General features: G+C 44.6%; 1 protein-coding gene across 2 annotated transcripts in view; it reads right to left on the reverse strand.

Annotated features, from left to right (window-relative positions):
- FIRRM (FIGNL1 interacting regulator of recombination and mitosis) overlaps nt 1-21,398 on the reverse strand; it is a 1,527,986-nt gene that overhangs the window by 1,412,886 nt on the left and 93,702 nt on the right. The window lies entirely within an intron of this gene.

Genomic DNA, 21,398 nt, shown 5'->3' on the forward strand with positions numbered 1-21,398 from the left:
ATTGCTGATTTGTGTTTTCCTTGCATTCTCCCTCTAACACGACTATTTTGTCCTTAGGGGAACTTTGGTGCACTTTGCACTCACTTTTCAGGGTCTTGGGGAGGGTTATTTTTCTAACTCTCACTATTTTCTAATAGTCCCAGCGACCCTCTACAAGGTCACATAGGTTTGGGGTCCATTCGTGGTTCACATTCCACTTTTGGAGTATATGGTTTGTGTTGCCCCTATCCCTATGTTTCCCCATTGCATCCTATTGTAATTATACATTGTTTGCACTGTTTTCTAAGACTATACTGCATATTTTTGCTATTGTGTATATATATCTTGTGTATATTTCCTATCCTCTTACTGAGGGTACACTCTAAGATACTTTGGCATATTGTCATAAAAATAAAGTACCTTTATTTTTAGTATAACTGTGTATTGTGTTTTCTTATGATATTGTGCATATGACACTAAGTGGTACTGTAGTAGCTTCACACGTCTCCTAGTTCAGCCTAAGCTGCTCTGCTAAGCTACCATTATCTATCAGCCTAAGCTGCTAGACACCCTATACACTAATAAGGGATAACTGGGCCTGGTGCAAGGTGCAAGTACCCCTTGGTACTCACTACAAGCCAGTCCAGCCTCCTACATTGGTTGTGCAGTGGTGGGATAAGTGCTTTGAGACTACTTACCACTCTTGTCATTGTACTTTTCATAAGAGAAAAATATACAAAACAAGGTCAGTGTATATACACATAGCCAAAAAGTTTTGCATTTCCTCTTTCCACTCTTTTCTAAGTGCTGAAAAGTACTTCTAAACTTTCAAAAAGTTCTTAAAAGTTTAAAAAGTTTTTTTCTGCCTTTCCAAAAAGTTCTGAAAACTTTTTTCTCTTTTTCTATCACTTTAACTCTCTCTAAAAAATGTCTGGCACAGGAAAAAATGTTGAACTGTCCAAACTTGCATATGATCACCTTAGCTGGAAAGGAGCAAGGAGTCTCTGCATAGAGAGAGGTTTGAGTGTAGGGAAGAATCCTTCCTTAGAACTGTTAATTAATATGCTTAGAGTACAGGATAAGGCCATAAGTGCCCAATCTGTAGAAAAAGTAGCTAATGGTTCTCAATCTGATCCAGGGACTCCCCCAGGAAAAGGTTCAGGAAAGAAACTTCTCAGCCTGCCCATTACTAGACAGTCTAGCATAGTTGGTACAGAGGTTGAATCACACCATACTGATGATGTGATCTCACATTATGCTGGTAGCCAAGCTGTTAGGGTGCCCTCTGTAAGGGACAGGTCTCCTTCTGTTCATTCCCATCATACCTCTGTATCTAGAAATGTCCCTCCCACCCACCCTGATGACAGATTGTTAGAAAGGGAGCTCAATAGATTGAGAGTGGAACAAACCAGACTGAAGCTCAAGAAGCAACAGCTGGATTTGGATAGACAGTCTTTAGAAATAGAGAGGGAAAGACAGAAGTTGGGTTTAGATACCCATGGTGGCAGCAGCAGTATTCCCCATAGTCATCCTGCAAAAGAGCATGATTCCAGGAATCTGCACAAGATAGTTCCCCCTTATAAGGAGGGGGATGACATTAACAAGTGGTTTGCTGCACTTGAGAGGGCCTGTGCTGTACAGGATGTCCCTCAAAAGCAGTGGGCTGCTATCCTATGGCTATCATTTAGTGGAAAGGGTAGGGATAGACTCCTTACTGTGAAAGAAAGTGATGCCAATAATTTTACAGTTCTTAAGAATGCACTCCTGGATGGTTATGGCTTAACCACTGAACAGTACAGGATAAAGTTCAGAGAGACCAAAAAGGAGTCTTCACAAGACTGGGTTGATTTCATTGACCATTCAGTGAAGGCCTTGGAGGGGTGGTTACATGGCAGTAAAGTTACTGATTATGAAAGCCTGTATAACACAATCCTGAGAGAGCATATACTTAATAATTGTGTGTCTGATTTGTTGCACCAGTACCTGGTAGACTCTGATCTGACCTCTCCCCAAGAATTGGGAAAGAAGGCAGACAAATGGGTCAGAACAAGGGTGAACAGAAAAGTTCATACAGGGGGTGACAAAGATGGCAATAAGAAGAAAGATGGTGAAAAATCTCAAGATAAGCATGGGGATAAGGGTAAAACCAAAGATCCCACTTCAAATCTTAAACACTCTTCAGAGGGTGGGGATAAAACAAATTCTTCCTCTTCTTCCCAACCTGCACACATTAAAAAGCCTTGGTGCTTTGTGTGTAAAAACAGAGGCCATAGGCCAGGGGATAAGTCCTGTCCAGGTAAACCCCCTGAGCCTACCACCACTAATACATCAAGCTCTAGTGCCCCTAGCAGTAGTGGTACTAGTGGTGGGACTGCTGGCAACAGTCAAGCAAAGGGTGTAGTTGGGTTCACTTATGGGTCCATAGTGGAAACTGATGTAATCAGTCCCAAGACAGTTTCTGTCACACCTAGTGGCACTGGCCTTGCCACACTGGCTGCTTGTCCCCTTACAATGGATAAGTACAGGCAGACAGTTGCAATAAATGGTGTTGAGGCCTTGGCCTACAGGGACACAGGTGCCAGTTTCACTTTGGTGACTGAAAACCTAGTGCCTCCTGAACAACACATCATTGGACAACAGTATAAGATTATTGATGTCCATAACTCCACTAAGTTTCTTCCCTTAGCTATAATTCAGTTTAGTTGGGGTGGAGTTACTGGCCCTAAGCAGGTGGTGGTATCACCTAGCTTACCTGTAGACTGTCTCTTAGGCAATGACCTAGAGGCCTCAGGTTGGGCTGATGTAGAGTTTTATGCCCATGCAGCCATGCTGGGCATCCCTGAGGAATTGTTCCCTCTCATTTCAAGTGAAATGAAAAAGCAAAGGAGAGAAGGCCTGAAAACTCAGGATCCCTCTCCATCAACAGGTAAAAAGGGTATCACAGTATCACCTAACCACCCTACCATTCAGGATACTATTCCTGTGGTGGGAGAAACCTCTCCTGGGGTGGCACCTGTTCCAAGGGAATCATCAGCTGGCATAGCTGGACTCCCTGAGGTAGAAGTACCTCTCTGTGGGATAACTAACATTGGTGACAAAAAGAGCACCATTTTAGTTAACATGGAGCATCCCTCCAACCCTCCCAGAGAAACTTTAGTGCAGAAACCCCGTACTGCCTCACAACACTTAGGTCAGCATCCCTGCCCTAGTGTGGAGCTCATAGGACAGCATCCCTGCCCTGCTCCAACTCAAGAGAAACAGCATCCCTGTTCTCTCTTCCAGCCAAATGGACAAAGTTTTTGTCCTGCTATGGCTTTACTGAGACAGCATCCCTGTCTGGCATTTCCATCATTACAAATAGGTTCAGTGGATAATTCCCACTGCTCTAAACTAAAACTTACTGATAGAAACTCTGAAAATACATCTTCACATTGTTGGTTAGCTAAAAAACTTCAAACAGGGTGGTTTACATCCCCACAGGGAAGTAACCATATAGTGGATGATAAAGGGAGTAACCAGTCTATTGCAGAGCTACTCTCTACTTATCACCACTTAGACAATAAAGTCTCAACTGGCCAAGGTTAGCCTTATTGTCCTTCGTTTGGGGGGGGGTTGTGTGAGAAGGTAGCCTCTTTCTAGCCTTGTTACCCCCACTTTTGGCCTGTTTGTGAGTGTATGTCAGGGTGTTTGTCACTGTTTTCACTGTCTCACTGGGATCCTGATAGCCAGGCCTCAGTGCTCATAGTGAAAACACTATGTTTTCAGTATGATTGTTATGTGTCACTGGGATCCTGCTGGTCAGGACCCCAGTGCTCATAGGTTTGTGGCCTATTTGTATGTGTCACTGGGACCCTGTCACACAGGGCCCCAGTGCTCATAGGTGTGCATGTATATGTTCCCTGTGTGGTGCCTAACTGTCTCACTGAGGCTCTGCTAACCAGAACCTCAGTGGTTATGCTCTCTCATTACTTTCAAATTGTCACTAACAGGCTAGTGACCAATTTTACCAATTTACATTGGCTTACTGGAACACCCTTATAATTCCCTAGTATATGGTACTGAGGTACCCAGGGTATTGGGGTTCCAGGAGATCCCTATGGGCTGCAGCATTTCTTTTGCCACCCATAGGGAGCTCTGACAATTCTTACACAGGCCTGCCACTGCAGCCTGAGTGAAATAACGTCCACGTTATTTCACAGCCATTTTACACTGCACTTAAGTAACTTATAAGTCACCTATATGTCTAACCTTTACCTGGTAAAGGTTAGGTGCAAAGTTACTTAGTGTGAGGGCACCCTGGCACTAGCCAAGGTGCCCCCACATTGTTCAGAGCCAATTCACTGAACTTTGTGAGTGCGGGGACACCATTACACGCGTGCACTACATATAGGTCACTACCTATATGTAGCTTCACCATGGTAACTCCGAATATGGCCATGTAACATGTCTATGATCATGGAATTGCCCCCTCTATGCCATCCTGGCATTGTTGGTACAATTCCATGATCCCAGTGGTCTGTAGCACAGACCCTGGTACTGCCAGACTGCCCTTCCTGGGGTTTCTCTGCAGCTGCTGCTGCTGCCAACCCCTCAGACAGGCATCTGCCCTCCTGGGGTCCAGCCAGGCCTGGCCCAGGATGGCAGAACAAAGAACTTCCTCTGAGAGAGGGTGTGACACCCTCTCCCTTTGGAAAATGGTGTGAAGGCAGGGGAGGAGTAGCCTCCCCCAGCCTCTGGAAATGCTTTGTTGGGCACAGATGTGCCCAATTCTGCATAAGCCAGTCTACACCGGTTCAGGGACCCCTTAGCCCCTGCTCTGGCGCGAAACTGGACAAAGGAAAGGGGAGTGACCACTCCCCTGACCTGCACCTCCCCTGGGAGGTGTCCAGAGCTCCTCCAGTGTGCTCCAGACCTCTGCCATCTTGGAAACAGAGGTGCTGCTGGCACACTGGACTGCTCTGAGTGGCCAGTGCCACCAGGTGACGTCAGAGACTCCTTGTGATAGGCTCCTTCAGGTGTTAGTAGCCTTTCCTCTCTCCTAGGTAGCCAAACCCTCTTTTCTGGCTATTTAGGGTCTCTGTCTCTGGGGAAACTTCAGATAACGAATGCATGAGCTCAGCCGAGTTCCTCTGCATCTCCCTCTTCACCTTCTGATAAGGAATCGACCGCTGACCGCGCTGGAAGCCTGCAAACCTGCAACATAGTAGCAAAGACGACTACTGCAACTCTGTAACGCTGATCCTGCCGCCTTCTCGACTGTTTTCCTGCTTGTGCATGCTGTGGGGGTAGCCTGCCTCCTCTCTGCACCAGAAGCTCCGAAGAAATCTCCTGTGGGTCGACGGAATCTTCCCCCTGCAACCGCAGGCACCAAAAAGCTGCATCTCCGGTCCCTTGGGTCTCCTCTCAGCACGACGAGCGAGGTCCCTCGAATCCAGCGACACCGTCCAAGTGACCCCCACAGTCCAGTGACTCTTCAGCCCAAGTTTGGTGGAGGTAAGTCCTTGCCTCACCTCGCTGGGCTGCATTGCTGGGAACCGCGACTTTGCAAGCTTCTCCGGCCCCTGTGCACTTCCGGCGGAAATCCTTCGTGCACAGCCAAGCCTGGGTCCACGGCACTCTAACCTGCATTGCACGACTTTCTAAGTTGGTCTCCGGCGACGTGGGACTCCTTTGTGCAACTTCGGCGAGCACCGTTTCACGCATCCTCGTAGTGCCTGTTTCTGGCACTTCTCCGGGTGCTACCTGCTTCAGTGAGGGCTCCTTGTCTTGCTCGACGTCCCTTCTCTCTGCAGGTCCAATTTGCGACCTCCTGGTCCCTCCTGGGCCCCAGCAGCGTCCAAAAACGCCAAACGCACGATTTGCGTGTAGCAAGGCTTGTTGGCGTCCATCCGGCGGGAAAACACTTCTGCACGACTCTCCAAGGCGTGGTGGATCCATCCTCCAAAGGGGAAGTCTCTAGCCCTTGTCGTTCCTGCAGTATTCACAGTTCTTCAGCCTAGTAAGAGCTTCTTTGCACCAACCGCTGGCATTTCTTGGGCATCTGCCCATCTCCGAGCTGCTAGTGACTTTTGGACTTGGTCCCCTTGTTCCACAGGTACCTTCAGACAGGAATCCATCGTTGTTGCATTGCTGATTTGTGTTTTCCTTGCATTCTCCCTCTAACACGACTATTTTGTCCTTAGGGGAACTTTGGTGCACTTTGCACTCACTTTTCAGGGTCTTGGGGAGGGTTATTTTTCTAACTCTCACTATTTTCTAATAGTCCCAGCGACCCTCTACAAGGTCACATAGGTTTGGGGTCCATTCGTGGTTCACATTCCACTTTTGGAGTATATGGTTTGTGTTGCCCCTATCCCTATGTTTCCCCATTGCATCCTATTGTAATTATACATTGTTTGCACTGTTTTCTAAGACTATACTGCATATTTTTGCTATTGTGTATATATATCTTGTGTATATTTCCTATCCTCTTACTGAGGGTACACTCTAAGATACTTTGGCATATTGTCATAAAAATAAAGTACCTTTATTTTTAGTATAACTGTGTATTGTGTTTTCTTATGATATTGTGCATATGACACTAAGTGGTACTGTAGTAGCTTCACACGTCTCCTAGTTCAGCCTAAGCTGCTCTGCTAAGCTACCATTATCTATCAGCCTAAGCTGCTAGACACCCTATACACTAATAAGGGATAACTGGGCCTGGTGCAAGGTGCAAGTACCCCTTGGTACTCACTACAAGCCAGTCCAGCCTCCTACAGCAAGATTCCACCAGTACTCCTCTGCAATGTTTACTTCATCTTCTGCCCAATGGAACCACAACTGGACTATCCAGGAACCGACAATCTGCAACTTCAGCGACGACTGGGCTCTACAACATTGTTGCTCCGTCTCCTTCCAGCAACTGCAACATTTCCACGGCTGTGCAACCTCTGAAGTCCGCAAGACTTCAGCCTGCACCCAGAAGGAAGAAGGAATCCCCCTTGGAGTGAAGGAGTCACTCCCCTGCATCTGCAGGCACCAACTGCAACTCGACTGGCTGCGTTAATCTGCTCTCCTCTGGAACCGCGTGGATCCTGCATCACAGTTCCCCTTGGTCCTCTCTGCCAGCTTCTGACTTGGCCTCACTGTGATTGACTCTGCCTGCTGCCAGTGGGTTGCCTGTGGGGGCTGTGACTGCTTCTGTTGGCTCTCCCAAATGCTGAGGGCCACCTCCAATGTAAATCAAGCAATAATAACCACACCTATGGAAGAACCTGGGTCAGGCACAGCATCAACAGCAAACAACAGACCCAAATGTTCTGTTCCAGGCAAAAAAAAATGTATCTGTGCAACCCCCAATTGATAATCCTTCTAGAATTAAATCATCTGTTCTCAGATTTTTAATGAGGGCTCAGACTGGACCACTATAATCAAACAACAATACTCGACATCAGCGAACTGCTCAAAATCCATGACAAGGTGTGTGTGTGCAGAAAAAGCAGTATGCAAAGCCAGAGCCTGCCTACAGAAGCACACGCAGGTTTGGGGCCCATGAAAAGAGTCCCAGATACACTGTAAAGTTTTCTCAGGGTCATGATTCTGTTTGCCTCGATTCTCAAGAACAGATAAATCAGGGAAACTGCACCTGACCAGGTGGTTCAAGATGGCAGAGCCCACTACTATTCCCCAAAACTGTTATATGAAATACTATTTCAGGCTGCATGCTGTGTCACCGTTATACCGAGATTGACAATTCAATTTTTTTTTTTTTCTTTTACTATTATGGTAAACCTAATAATAACAGTTTAAACAAAATCCATGACAAGGCCACAGTGCCATGCTAATCCTATTGGACTTCACTGCTGTCTTTGACACCATCATCCACAAAGAACTACCTGCATAGCTTGACATTGGAGGAAAATCCCATACCTGGATCCCATCCCTTCTCTCAAAGAAAAAAACAATGAGCCAGACTCAGACATTACACTGTAAAGCACAAGGGTCAGCCACAAGGTTATTTTAGGATGTTTGCTCCCCCTATACTATTCAACACTTACAAACATCCTCTAGATGATTTAAATGCCTCTTTTGGCCAAAAATTCCAAATGAATGCTGACAATATTCAAATTATAACGGAAATCCCTGGAGTCAGTCCTGACACCTCATGTTCTGCCTGTGCTTGTCAGCCACAAAGCCTTCGATTGACAAAAACGTTTTGACTCAACACGCATAAAATGGAATTCTAATGTTTGGTCTTTTTTCAACAGGCCATCTGAACTCGAACCCCCACTTACTCCTATAAAAAGAGCTTGTAATCTCCCTCATCCCTAAGCAATCACTAAAAAAGCCTAACAGCTTTTATAGAGCTCCTTCAAAGTCTTCTCTTTTCTTGGAATACAGCAAAGGACCCTTCTTATTCAAACATTCATACTATCCAGGATTAAATACTGCTTTTTGTCTTCCTCTGCTCCTCGTTACAAGGTCTACGAAATCTGCGAATGATCCAAAACAGAGCTATTAGTACCATATTTAGTCTGAAAAACACAATCAGGTATCCGCCCATTGTTCCAAGTTAACGCTGTTGCCCAACAAACTAATATTAAACATCCTTAGCATCATCTGGAAGGCAACTCACCTTTTCATTCCTCGCATAATTTCCTCCTCTCTCTCTTTCTCCCCTGTGATATGGAACTAGATTGTCCTGGTATTTGTTGTACATAGTGAATAAATTCAAATATTCAGGACCTAATTCACAAACTGCATTGTGTAGTATGTAAATCAAAGCTACACTAGAATTGCTTACTTACTATAAAATGCAGTCTACAAACCTACATGTGGAAATCTTCACTTCTCCTATATTTTCTATACTGAGATCCTCTACATGCGAGTTTAGTACTTAGTAGTAAATGTGAGAGGGACCAGTGTGAGTGGCTCTGAAATAGGGAATATCTACTACTAAATTGGAGGGGTTTAGGGAGAAAAAGATACTCCAACCCCCTCTCCCCTGCACACACACAAAAGAGTAAGACCATTGCTAGTCACACACTGCATTTCTAAAAAGTCAAAAAAGATGCAAAACACTGTAAAATGTACTCCAGCACCACACATAGCCAACCACTGGAAATATAATATCCTGTTGAAGAAAATAATTGAGGCAGGGCTTAAAATAGAAACCCATAAAAAGTAATATTACAATACATTATTTTGACTTTTTATAATTTAATGTTTAAATACTATATGTGAATACATTTTTTTTTATAGTTAAATATGTATTTAACCTTTTTATTCAAAAATATAATTTTTCAAAAATAAAAACGAGTTTAAATTGTTTCTATGCATAACTGCGTTATTAAACATTTTTTTGGGTGGGTTGCATTAAAAAAAAGTAAGAAAATATTTCAGTGTATTTAAATTAATTGTAAATGAATTTAATAGTGCTGTACAATTTTTTATTTGGATCTAAATTTAAAATTAATTTATCAAATTAACTTACATTAACATTTTGAATAAAAGAAAAATGTTATCCTTAAGCAACTGTTTGTAGCGTGTAGTACTGTAGATTCACATGCTCTGCATACTCTCATTCCAACTAGTGTTGGGCTTGGAGACATGCAAAGCTCCTGCAATACCACTATAGTTACACATTACTTATACACAATAAAAGACAATACTCAGTGTTACCAAAACGAAGAAACAAGTCACTTACCTGTAACTGTAGTTCTCTAGTATAGGAAACTTTCATAGATGTTATCCAAGCGTCTCCCTTCCTTAGCCGACGGTGATGTCAATGGCGTGGAGGTGATCCTGGAGCGACGTTGGGCAGCTTGTGAAATCACGGAGTCCAGCTTCGGGTGACCTGAGAGGCAAGCCAGAGCATCCTCCGTGGGTTTATATATATTTTTTTTTAATCAAGTCTCAGCAGCACTGCAGGGACTGTTGCCGGATTCTGTATAATCTTCAGGCCCTGGCTCCAAACATGGTCTATGATGGGTATAGCTCTGACCATCTTCATGTGGGGTTCTTTAAAATCACAGAGGAAGCAATCCTGCTGAGTTGAGGGCATTGAAAGATCAAACCGCGTGGTGGCACGCTCAAGCAGGTTATGAATGCCACCTATATCTTCAGTTGAGGACTCTACCACAGGTGCTGTGTGGGAACCAGGTGCCGGTATGACGTAATCATCCCACTCATCGTTGTCAGGCTGTATTTCACCTTCCTCTGCATCCTCATCGGAGAAGACCTGAAGACTTGGTATGGAAAGAAAAGAATGCTGTGATCTTGGCTGAGGTGTATGATGCGGCTACTGCAAGTGAGGAGTTGTGGGCTGAGGCGGAAGTATCGGTTGTTAAACTGACAAAGGCTTGCTGGAAAACATTCCTGATAGTCCGCCAACATTGCTTGTAAGGCTGAAGCAAGCCCAGTGGGAAGCCCTACTAACCCCGGCTGCTCATAAAAGCTTTGCGTATAGTATGAAGCATCGTCATCTGAGTATTCTTGGCATTTAACCCTTAACTGGGAAGGGCTGCTGGCTGCCCCAAAAATACCCTCTCCATCAGAGTCATCTTCATCTAATAGATGTGAGGGTAGAAGGCTGGAAACCTTGCTAGGGGACAAGACTGATGACGTTAGGTGATATTTCTTCGCCCTCCTGTGTGCATCCTGGTCAGCTGATGAAAACAGAGGCAAGGAACACGGTCTCTGTACTTTCACTGCAGTCTTCGTCGTCGACGAGAGATGTGGTGCCGACGGTGGTGGCGTCGACGAGAGTGTCCACGGATCGGTTGTCGTCGACGTTTCCACCGTCGACGGTGGGACTGTCGTCAACGATGCCGTTGACGGTTGTTGCTCTGTCGACAAAGCCATCATTGGTGGAAGCAGTCTCAACGAGGCCGTCGACAGTGGAAACAGCGAAGAGGCCATTGCTGGCGGGGTCATCGAGGGTAGCGTAGACAGTATGAACACTGACGGTGAAGATATAGGACATGCCGTCGACGAGGATAAGCATACTGTCGACGAATGGCCGGATTTCGCCATAGACAGTGTGGCGACGGTGGAAGTCGTCATCAGGACCTGAGCCGTCGACGGCGCCATCTACGACGATCCTGTCGATGGCGCAGAAGTTGGTTTCTTGAAGGTGTGCTTTACCTTCAATGGTGGTGTCGACGGCTCAGAGACAGGCTTCTTTTTTGACTAAGTGTATAGCTTTAGGCTTCATCCTTGAAGGGCTACCATATTTTGAGGATACCTCAGTAGATTTCTGAAAAGCTTTTCTGGGTCTTTCCTCTGAAGAAACTTCAGATTGTCGTTTGACAGGTGTTTTAACCACAGAAACAGAAGAAGAGGCACTGTCCTCATCAGAAACTGGGTTGTCTCTGGATTTAAATGTTTGTAGCCAGATGAGAAGACGACCCTCTCTGTCCTTAAGAGTCTTAGTAGAAAAGGTTCTATATACCTTACAGTCTCTAGGTTTATGGCTAGGATAGAGACAATATATGCAGTCCTTATGCTGATCCCCCACATGCAGCCTTTTATTCATGCAAGTAGCACAGGCTCTAAAAAGCCCTTTTTTAGGTGTCTCTGACATGGAAGCCAGGTTGACCCACCTTGAATGATTTCTGAAGAAGAAAAGTATCCAAATCTCTTCAGAAAGGATTTCTGAGAGAAAAACTGAGCAGAGCTCAGAGGAGACTCCTTAGCACAACGTCCAGTGGAAAATCTGAGGAAAATCAGCTCCTCACAGGAGGGTTCTAGAGGGTGGTGTGAGTTGATTGGTTGTCTGTTAAGTTTGGTCCTTTTTTATTTTTATAAAACGACTATAAGATGTTACTAAATTAAGAGGCCTAGAGCCTCTGAGCTTTATATGCAATTGAGCATATCTTTTGTATTACAATGGGGACTCCCATCTCGATGACGGGAATGATTCAAGCATGTGAATCTATGAACGTTCCAATACTGGAGTAAAGGTACTTTATTTTAGTGACACAAGGCCAAAAATATCTTAGAGGCAATACTCCTTCTGGAGGTAAGTAATATACACAATATCAGGGATGTGGAATTCCTATCGCCCAACGCCCAGGACATATGTTTTAAGGTCAAGGGCAACAAGTTTTAATGTTTATTTTGTCCCTAGGACAAGTAGGCCCAACCCCCTGCAGCACAAAACCTTTGGTTGGCAGTTTACAGAGAAGAGAACGGTCTGCATTTGAAGTAATGCGTGTCCATGTTAACGCTGTTCAAACTTTTATTTATGGTTCATTAATGAAAAGCCTTCAATATTAGGGTGGGCATTGTAAATAAACGTTTTAAGATGACACTGCACTAATGACAGTGGTTCCAGTAACAAAGAAAGATGTACACACAGCTTTGAAAAGTTTTACAATATGAGGCTAAGTATAATGCTCCCAGAATGCTCTGATTAGATGCAAATGTTTGCAGAATATTGTAGGCAAGAGTGATGATTCTTTGCTTTTAAAATAAAATGTTCAGAAAAAATGCAAGTAGGATTTTTTTTTTTTTCGCTACAATGACATTTTAGGTGCTTTTTCTTTGAAGCGTCATTTAGTAAGATGCGTTGATGCATGCTATTATTTACAAAACGTATTCCTAATGGAAAATTAGTGTAACAATTTTCAACAAGATTATGGGAAGCATGAAAACAAACCTGCACTGGCAAAGCCAACTGATCTGACATTTTTTTGAGAGTCCTTTGGTTTCGTCAATGCGTGTTTTGTTTTGACACAGCTTTTGTAACACTTTATTCTTGTGGGAGCTGCCAGGCCCTAACCATTGTAACAAACACTGGCAAAAAAAAGAGTCCCCACTCCTCACGGAGCCCCCTCAGCACGTCACCTGCCATGAGTGAGTCTGGAGGGGAGGGCCTCCATGTTCTTTGCAGGGGGACCCCCTCCAGTTTCGTTACATCACTGATTGCCACAGTAGTTCCTCGCACTGAACAAAACTACTTTGTGCCAATATGCTCCTTGTGGAAGAGCAGAATGTGATCACTCACAGTAAAACCCGTGATTAATAGCGAGAGAAATAGAAGTTTAAAAAAAAAAAAAATGTTTTTGTTAATGCCAGACCTAATTAGGGACCCAATTCTTAAAGAAAGTCACAAAAGTGCACCCATGGTATATTTCTTTGAGTAAGTGGCTTTCAGGAATTCACGAGAACCTAAAGAAGTAGACTAGGAAACTGTACACTCCTAGAACATATTTGTGAACTATATTTTAGCATGAGCAAATATGCATGTGTAGATTTGCTCGTGTGAAAATCTTTTGAGCGTTTTCAAGTTCACTTTCACTCCAACCACCTTCTTCTCAGTACTGGAAAAAATTCTACTTCTGCCACTGTCAGGAGTAAATGTCCAACCTTTCACATTTTGGGACTAGATTAGAGAAGAGCTGGTGAAAATCCTTGAAACATGCAAGTTAGTACGTTTGCAGACTCAAAGGCAGTCTAGCCTTGGAGCTATTGCTTACTGCTTCCTCCAGCCCCAGTATGCTGATCTGCGGAAAGGTGGCAAAATAAGAAAATTGCTATAGTAGGGATTGAAATTGCAAGTATTCAAGCCCTACTATAGTAGTAGCCGTGGCATAATCAAAGAGGCTATTATGAGAGCTCTTACATAATGAGTTTTCTGCCATAATTTGTTGCACACTACATGGCACCAAAGGAATAAGTATTTTTGTATTTACAGGACAAGTAGATTTATGAAGCAACCTGTCCCATGGACAAGTAGATATTTTATTAAATTCCACACCCCTGCAATATATACACTAGAGACCAAAATAAGTAATAGTAATAAGTAAATAGTTATAGAATAGTACAAACAGTAGAAAATACAATAGAATGCACTAGGCATAGGGGCAACACAAACCATATACTAAGAAAGAGGAATGCGAATCACGAATTGCCCCCTAACAAGTCTGCAGAAGAGCACCAAAGAAGATGGCTACGGGTTCCTGTGTGGTGCAGGAGATGTCCCACGTCGAGATGTTGGAAGCAGGCTGTTTGCTTCGCTGGATTCATCCAAGCCAAGTAAGGTCATGATTTGTGTCAGGATGGCACTGCCTGGACCCAGGAGGGACTGGGGGCCTCAACTCAGACTGAGGGGGGCAGAGGGGGCTCCAAACACTGGAGAGAGCCCACAGATGACCAGGCAGCACCCTCAGGAGTCCCAGGACACGGGGACAAAGAAGGTGAAAATTGCAGTTGGGGCAGCACAACAAAAGAAAGTCCCACGCCGCCGGAGAACAACTCAGCAAGTTGTGCATCGGAGGATGGAGTGCTGGGGACCTGGGCTACACTGTGCACAAAGGATTCTTGGAAGTAGTGCACAGAAGCCCCAGGAGCTAGAGATGACACGGTGCACAGGGCTACTGTTGCAAACCAAGAAGGAAAGCTCTTACCTCCTCCAAATTTGGACAGCTGGACCTTAGGACAGACTGTGTCAGATGGGCCCACCACCTGTGTTCCAGGGAGCACGCTGGTCGTCAGTAGAGAAGTCCCAGAGAACCAGTTGTCCTCTTGGAAGGTGCCTGCAGGAGAAGGAAAGTGACTCAGTAACTACACAGGAGATTCCTTTGGTTCTTCTGGTGCAGGGTGAAGACAGGGAGTCCTCAGAGCGTGCAAACCTTGAAAACTGTTGCAAATGCTGGCAGGATTTGAAGTTGCAGGTCACGGGAGTCATCCTGGATACTTTGTTGCAGTTATAGCGCTTCCTGGAACAGTCTGCGGTTGACTGAACGGTCAGAAGCTAAAGCAGAGGATGCAGAGGATTCCTGGAGAAGTCTTGCAAGCTGAATTTGAAGAGGAACCCACAGGAGAGATCCTAAATAGCCCTGAGAGGGGGATTGGCTACCTACCTAGGTTTGCACCTAACAGGAGGGGTCTCTGACGTCACCTGCTGGCATTGGACACTCAGATTTCCAGAGTCTCCCCACACCTCGGAAAACAAGATGGCTAATGCCAGGGACACACTGGAGGAGCTCTGGGCACCACCCCTGGGGTGGTGATTGACAAGGGAGTGGTCACTCCCCTTTACTTTGCCCAGTTTCGTGCCAGAGCAGGGACTGGGGGTCCCTGAACCGGTGTAGACTGGCTTATGCAAGGAGGGCCTCATCTGTGCCCTTCAAAGCATTTTCAGAGGCTCTGTGAGGCTAACCTCCCAAGCCTGTAATACCTATTTCCAAAGGGAGAGTGTGTAACAGCCTCCTCCCAAAGGAAATGCTTTGTTCTGCCTTCCTGGGACTGAGCTGCTCAGACCCTAGGTGGGCAGAACCCTGTCTGTGAGGTGGCAGCAGCTGTAGCTGCAGTGCAAGCCTCAGAGAGATGGTTTGGCAGTACTGAGGGTCCATGGTGGAGCCCCCAGGATGTATGGGATTGCCCCCCAAAACTAGATTTGGAATGGGAGACAATTCCATGATCTTAGACACCTTACATGGCCATATTCGGAGTTACCACTGTGAAGCTACATATAGGTATTAATCTATATGTAGTGCATGCGTGTAACGGGGTCCCCACACTCACGAAGTCTGGGAAAATGGCATTGGACAGCGTGGGGACACCTTTGCTAGTGCAAGGGTGCCTTCACACATAGTAACTTTGCACCTGGCCTTGAGTAAATGAAGGTTAGACATATAAGTGACTTATAAGTTACTTACGTGCAGTGGAAATGGCTGTGAAATAGTGTGTATACTATTTCACGCAGGCTGTAGTGGCAGTCCTGAAGAAGGGTTTGTCTGAGCTCCTTATGGGTGGCAAAAGAAATGCTGCAGCCCATAAGGATCTCCTGGAACCACAATGCCTGGGGAACTACGTACCATATACTAGGGACTAATAAGGGGGGTCCAGTGTGCCAATTGGAATTGGAATATGAAGTCACTAAACTGTAGTGACTAATATGGAAGCAGAGAGAGCATAAGCACTGAAGTTCTGGTTAGCAGAACTTCAGTGACACAGTTAAGCACTACTGAGAACACACAAATTAGGCCACAAACTATGAGCACTGGGGTCCAGACCAGCAGGATCCCAGTGAGACAGGCAGAACATACTGACAAACGGGCAGAAATTATGGGTAACATGCCAAGAAAGACTGTGCTTTCCTACAGTTTTGTTTTTTGACAAAGTCCTTTGAGTCACGAGGTATAGTGACACCTCTCTTAGCTGGTAACACACATGGGCTTCGACTATGGTTGCCGAGAAAGAAAATAAGTTACTAACCTGTAACTGTATTTCGAAGTGGGAGTCCCACGGTACACAGAAAGCAGTAAAATGAAATATACATTGAAGTTAATGTAAAAGAAATTCACTTGACTAGCTTATTAGTGTTATTATATATGAACCAAAGTCCAGCCACACAGGTGACACTACACATTAGAACACTCGCCACAGAGGCTCCAGTCTCTCAGATTTTCCAGCGCAAGTCATGTAGAGAAGACCAAGACCTAAGGTGAACCTTTAAGGGGGGGGGGGGGAGGGGGGTCACATGTGAATCTATGAATGATACCAACACTGTAGAACTACAATTACAGGTAAGTAACTTATTTTCGCCTCCAGCACTGAGGTAACTTCCATAGATTCATATGCCTGAATCAGAATAGCTAGCAGTAAACACAAAAAAAAAAAATATATATATATATATATATATATACACACACACACACACACACACACACATATACACACACACACAAATGCCATGCAGATTAAATAGTAGAAGGTGGGAAAAGAATAAGTGGCTTGCCTTATCTAAACAAATTATGTAGAACCGCTTGTCCTACTGCTGCATCCATTCGGTCTGCAGCATCAAGGCAGTAGTGCAGAGTGAAGGTGTGCCTGCTAGAACAAGTTGCCGCGCTACATATCTGTTGTATAGGCACACCTGCAAAATGAGCTGCGTAGGTGGAGACAGCTCTGGGGGAGTGGACCTTGACCTTGTTTGTCAATGGCCTTCCAGCTAGCTGATGACAAAACTGTATGGCGGAAACAATCCACCATGCTATCGTCCATTTAGTAATAGGATATCTGTTTTGTGAGTTGTCCATAGCCCAGAAACAATTGATCTGCTTTACGAAAGCCGCTAGTTTTTTGTATGTAGAATTTGAGACATTGTTTGAGAACTAGGAAATTTAACGCTCTTTCTGCTGGAGTTTGAGGATTTGGGAAAAAGGTTTTCAGTATTACTGTTTCATTTAGATGAAAGTCTGAAGGGATCTTAGGGATAAATTTAGAATTAGTTCTGAGGATAACAGTGTCCGACTTAAACTGCAGAAAATGCTGAGTGATTGTAAATGCCAGGATGTCACTGTCCTTCATTGCTGAAGTAAGTGCTAGGAGAAGCGCAGTCTTCCAGGAAGTGTATTTCAACTCTGCCTTGCGTATAGGCTCAAATGGATGTTTCATCATTTGCGATAGTACAACATTGAGATGCCATAGAGGAGGAGGGATTTTTACTGGAGCAAACAATCTGTAAAGTCCTTTAAGGAATTGTTTTACTATTATGAAGGACCATAAAGATGGAGAATTTGCAGGACAGCAAAACCTAGAAATGTCTGCCAGATGTACTTTGATGGATGAGTGTGAAAGACCTGATTTTTCCAAGTGAAGAAGATATGGAAGTATCTGTTCTGGATCAGATGTGAAAGGGTGGATGTTGGAATCACTACACCATATACAGAATCTTTTACATTTGAGTTTGTATGTTTTATTTGTAGTCTGCGCACTAGCATTAGCAAGCACCACTCAACAATCAGTTGGAACATTTAGCTCAGTGAATTAATTGAGAAAAGTTGGGTTGGGATGACTGACCTAGTCTTGTTTCATCGTTACTAAGTACGGTATTAGTTCCAACAGGATGTGAGGCTGCTCCAAGACGAGTAGGAGCTCCGTAAACCAGAACTGGTGTGGCCAGTTGGGAGCTATGATTAGAGCACTAGGAAGCCGGTTCTTAATTCTAGCAAGCTGATGTGGAGCGTTGCTTCTTGGGTGATCCATCTAACTGTCAGGTCTTTGAGAAGAGCGCCCCATCCCTCCTGGGATGCGTCTGGGGGGATGGAGGGTTATATTTGAACTCTATAGTCAAAAAGGTTCTTTTATTTGCACCCACTGGTTTTCCAACTGTTCCTGAAGTGATCTTGTGTGTAGGCGGCTGTTTGGTATCAACAAAATGCAATAGTAGAGCATCCCCAGAAAAGATCTGTAAATTCAGACAGAAGTGGAATTTTCTTTTGTGGATGCGTAGCGCTTCATCGCGATTTTCTTTCTGCCTCTCTTGGGAGGCAAAGGCTTTTGCTTGTTCCATATACAGTACAGCTCCAAGAAAGATGATTTTGGTCATAGGAGTTAGTTATGACTTTTGGTAACTGACTGAGAGGCCTAATGTTTGGAAAAGCGATAGGCATGTTAATGTGTCCCTGGCTGCTTGGCACACTGTGTTCGCCTTCATGAGCCGATTGTCCAAGTACGGAAACACTTGAACTCCCCTTTGTTGAGATATGCTGCTACCGGAGCCAAGACTTTGGTGAACACTCGAGGAGCTGATCTCAGACTGAATGTAACTCTTTCAACTGGTAGTTTCAGCTACCTTGAAGCGTAAGAATTTCCTGTGGCTGGGGTGAATTGGGATATGAAAATAGGCGTCTTGAAGCTCTAAGGCCACCACATGATCTCCTTGAGCATTGTAATACATCCTGAAGAGTGACCATACAGAATGATTGTTTTTTCAGGAACTTAGTAGTCGAAGATCTAGGATGGGGCGTCAGTCTCCTGTCTTTTTTCGAATAAGGGAGAAGCCAGAATAGACGTCTGCCCAACTCTGAGACTTTGGTATGATTTCTATTGCTCCCTTGTCAATCATTGTGTTAATCTGCACAAGGAGCTCCTTCAAGTTGACAGGTCGGGGTCCTCACGGCGGTACATCTGGAGGGGTTTGTTGGCATTCCAGGGTATAACCGCTGGTAATAATATTGAGGGCCTACTGGTCTGATTTGATCTTGAACCATTGGTGGGAGAAGCTGGAAATTCTGTTCCCTATCTGAGCATTGTAATAGGGGGTGGTGGCTGGCACCTGATGGAGGTCAGTGCTTCCTGGAAGTGTCCTTGCCTCTACAGAAAGACTTTCCTCTGGTGGGATGTCTGCAGGCTGCCGACAGTGATTGCCTATAGGGTTGTTTTTGCTGCTGTTGTGTTGTGGCTGTGCGAAACTGGCTTTGATAAGGCTGGTATTGCCTATATTGGTGGAAACCGCCTCTGCAGGAGTAAAGCACTCGACCCCTGGCTACTAGAAAGTGCTGTCTTCTGAACTGTAGGGTACTCAGAGATCTGGCTGTCTCTGCCTTAATAGGTTGTAGTGCCTCATCAACATGCTTACCGAACAGGAGTTCTCCATGGTATGGCATATCTAGTACCCTCATCTGAACTTTCGGGCAGAACAAAGTGGCTTTTAGCCATCCCTGGCGTCTAAATACTGCTGCTCCGGCTAGCTGCCGAAAGCCAGTAGATGAGACATCTATGGCACAGTCTGTGATCTCCGTGGAGAGTTTCTTGTCCTCTTGTAAAATCTTCCACACTTCAGATCTAGCATCCTTGGGAAGGAGATCTAATATATTGGGAAATGTCCGACCACATTTGGTGGTCTTATTGTCCTAGGATCGCCAATTAATTTGCTGCTTTGACCGTTGAACAACCATTGTGGAGATTTTCTTTCCTATGGTATCTATGTGCCTTCCTTCCTTCACACAGAAAGAGGAGAGGATGGGTTTCACCAAGTCAGGTTTGGGCTGACCAATCAAACAAGTTGGCGAGTTCTCTGGCGCTTTGTACTTTTTATCCAATCTGGGAAGTACTGCTGGTATTGAGAATAGGGTCTGCATAACCTCAAGGCCCTCTTTGCAAATAAAATCCACATTCGGGATCGTACAAATTGACTTTCTAGTATCCTCTTTAAAGTCGTAAAGAACGCAATCAAATTGTTTTGAGACAATGGAAAGCTGGAACCTTTTGGCACCTCATTCTATAATACTATGGAATCCTCACATGTCCTGTGGTGGACAATCTACAGGTGGTGGAGTAGAGAGGGATGGTGTCTGTGTTTGGTAGTCATTCCACTCACTGGGAAGTGAGGCAGTGTTCTGGATCCCACCCTCTTCCTGGTCCTCGTCGGAGGAAGAAGGATAATTTGAAGGAGGTGAAGATTGAGGTAGCAACGGTGTTGCGGGTGGCTGGAACTCTGACAACTGATCCCTGGTAGAAGGATGGCTTAGGATTGATGTAGCTGGGTATGGTGGGAATCTATGGCTTCAATTCAGAGTTGGTTGGAGGAATAGGTGGTATTTACCATATCTGATGACAATACCAGGGGATATGTTATTTATCGGTTATGATAAACAGCACCTATTATGGGGAAAAGTTGGATTTTGGTGCTTACCACATAAAATTAGTATGGTATAGTAAATAATGTAAATTTTTTCTCTGCAAAATTCTGGATGGTTTATATCTAGCTCAACATATCTAGCTGATACAGCTGTGGCATACGAATAAACTACCTGCCCACACTTGCTTCCGATGTGCGGACCAAACACTGGCTACTTCTACATGGTGTGGACGTGCCCTAGAATTACACAGTGGTCAGCAACAACAACAGTATTAACCTGAGTGCTAGCAAACCAATACAACTATAACACAAAGTTGGCCTCTTGGCAATCCTTGACAACATGGGTGACAGTAGTGGAAAACAGGCCTTAATAGGTGTGGCTACGATAATTGCGAAAAGAGATACTGCATGTAGATTTAAATCTCCAAACCCCCCTACAGTAATGAGGTGGTGCACAGCAATTGATTGGTGCACTATACAGGAAGAAACCATGTACAAGGTTAGGGACTGCCCTCAAACATCATAGGATCTGGGGTAGATGGTGGGATTATTAACAACTGATGGGTGATTGATGTGATGTTTATTAGTGGGAAGTACAGGAGTTCACTAACAGTAGCAAAAATATTGGGCCTGATTTAGATCCTGGCAGAGGGAATGCTTAGTCACAAAGGTGACAGATATCCTATCTGCCATATTACAATCCCCACAGGCTATATTGGGATCATAATACGGCGGACAGGATATCTGTCATGTCTGTGATGGAGTAACCCCCTCCACCAGGATCTAAATCAGTCCCACTGTCTGCATTAGCTGCTTTTATTACCTGTATCCGGTTTCAATATGATCCATAAAATGGATTTGTAAAAAATACAAATCCAGGTGGTTTGACCTACCACATTTTACCAAAGGGTAAGGTATATAATGCGGTTGATAACTACCAGGAGCGTTAAACATCCAACTCAGAATTTTGTATCCTACAAAAAGGTTTTCACAGGGGTTGAAAAAACTGACACATTCATAATCAGGCCCTATATCTTCACCTTGAAGATGCATTTTATTTGTT

The sequence above is a fragment of the Pleurodeles waltl genome, chromosome 4_2 (assembly GCF_031143425.1).
Source record: "Pleurodeles waltl isolate 20211129_DDA chromosome 4_2, aPleWal1.hap1.20221129, whole genome shotgun sequence".
Classification (NCBI taxonomy): Eukaryota; Metazoa; Chordata; class Amphibia; order Caudata; family Salamandridae; genus Pleurodeles; species Pleurodeles waltl.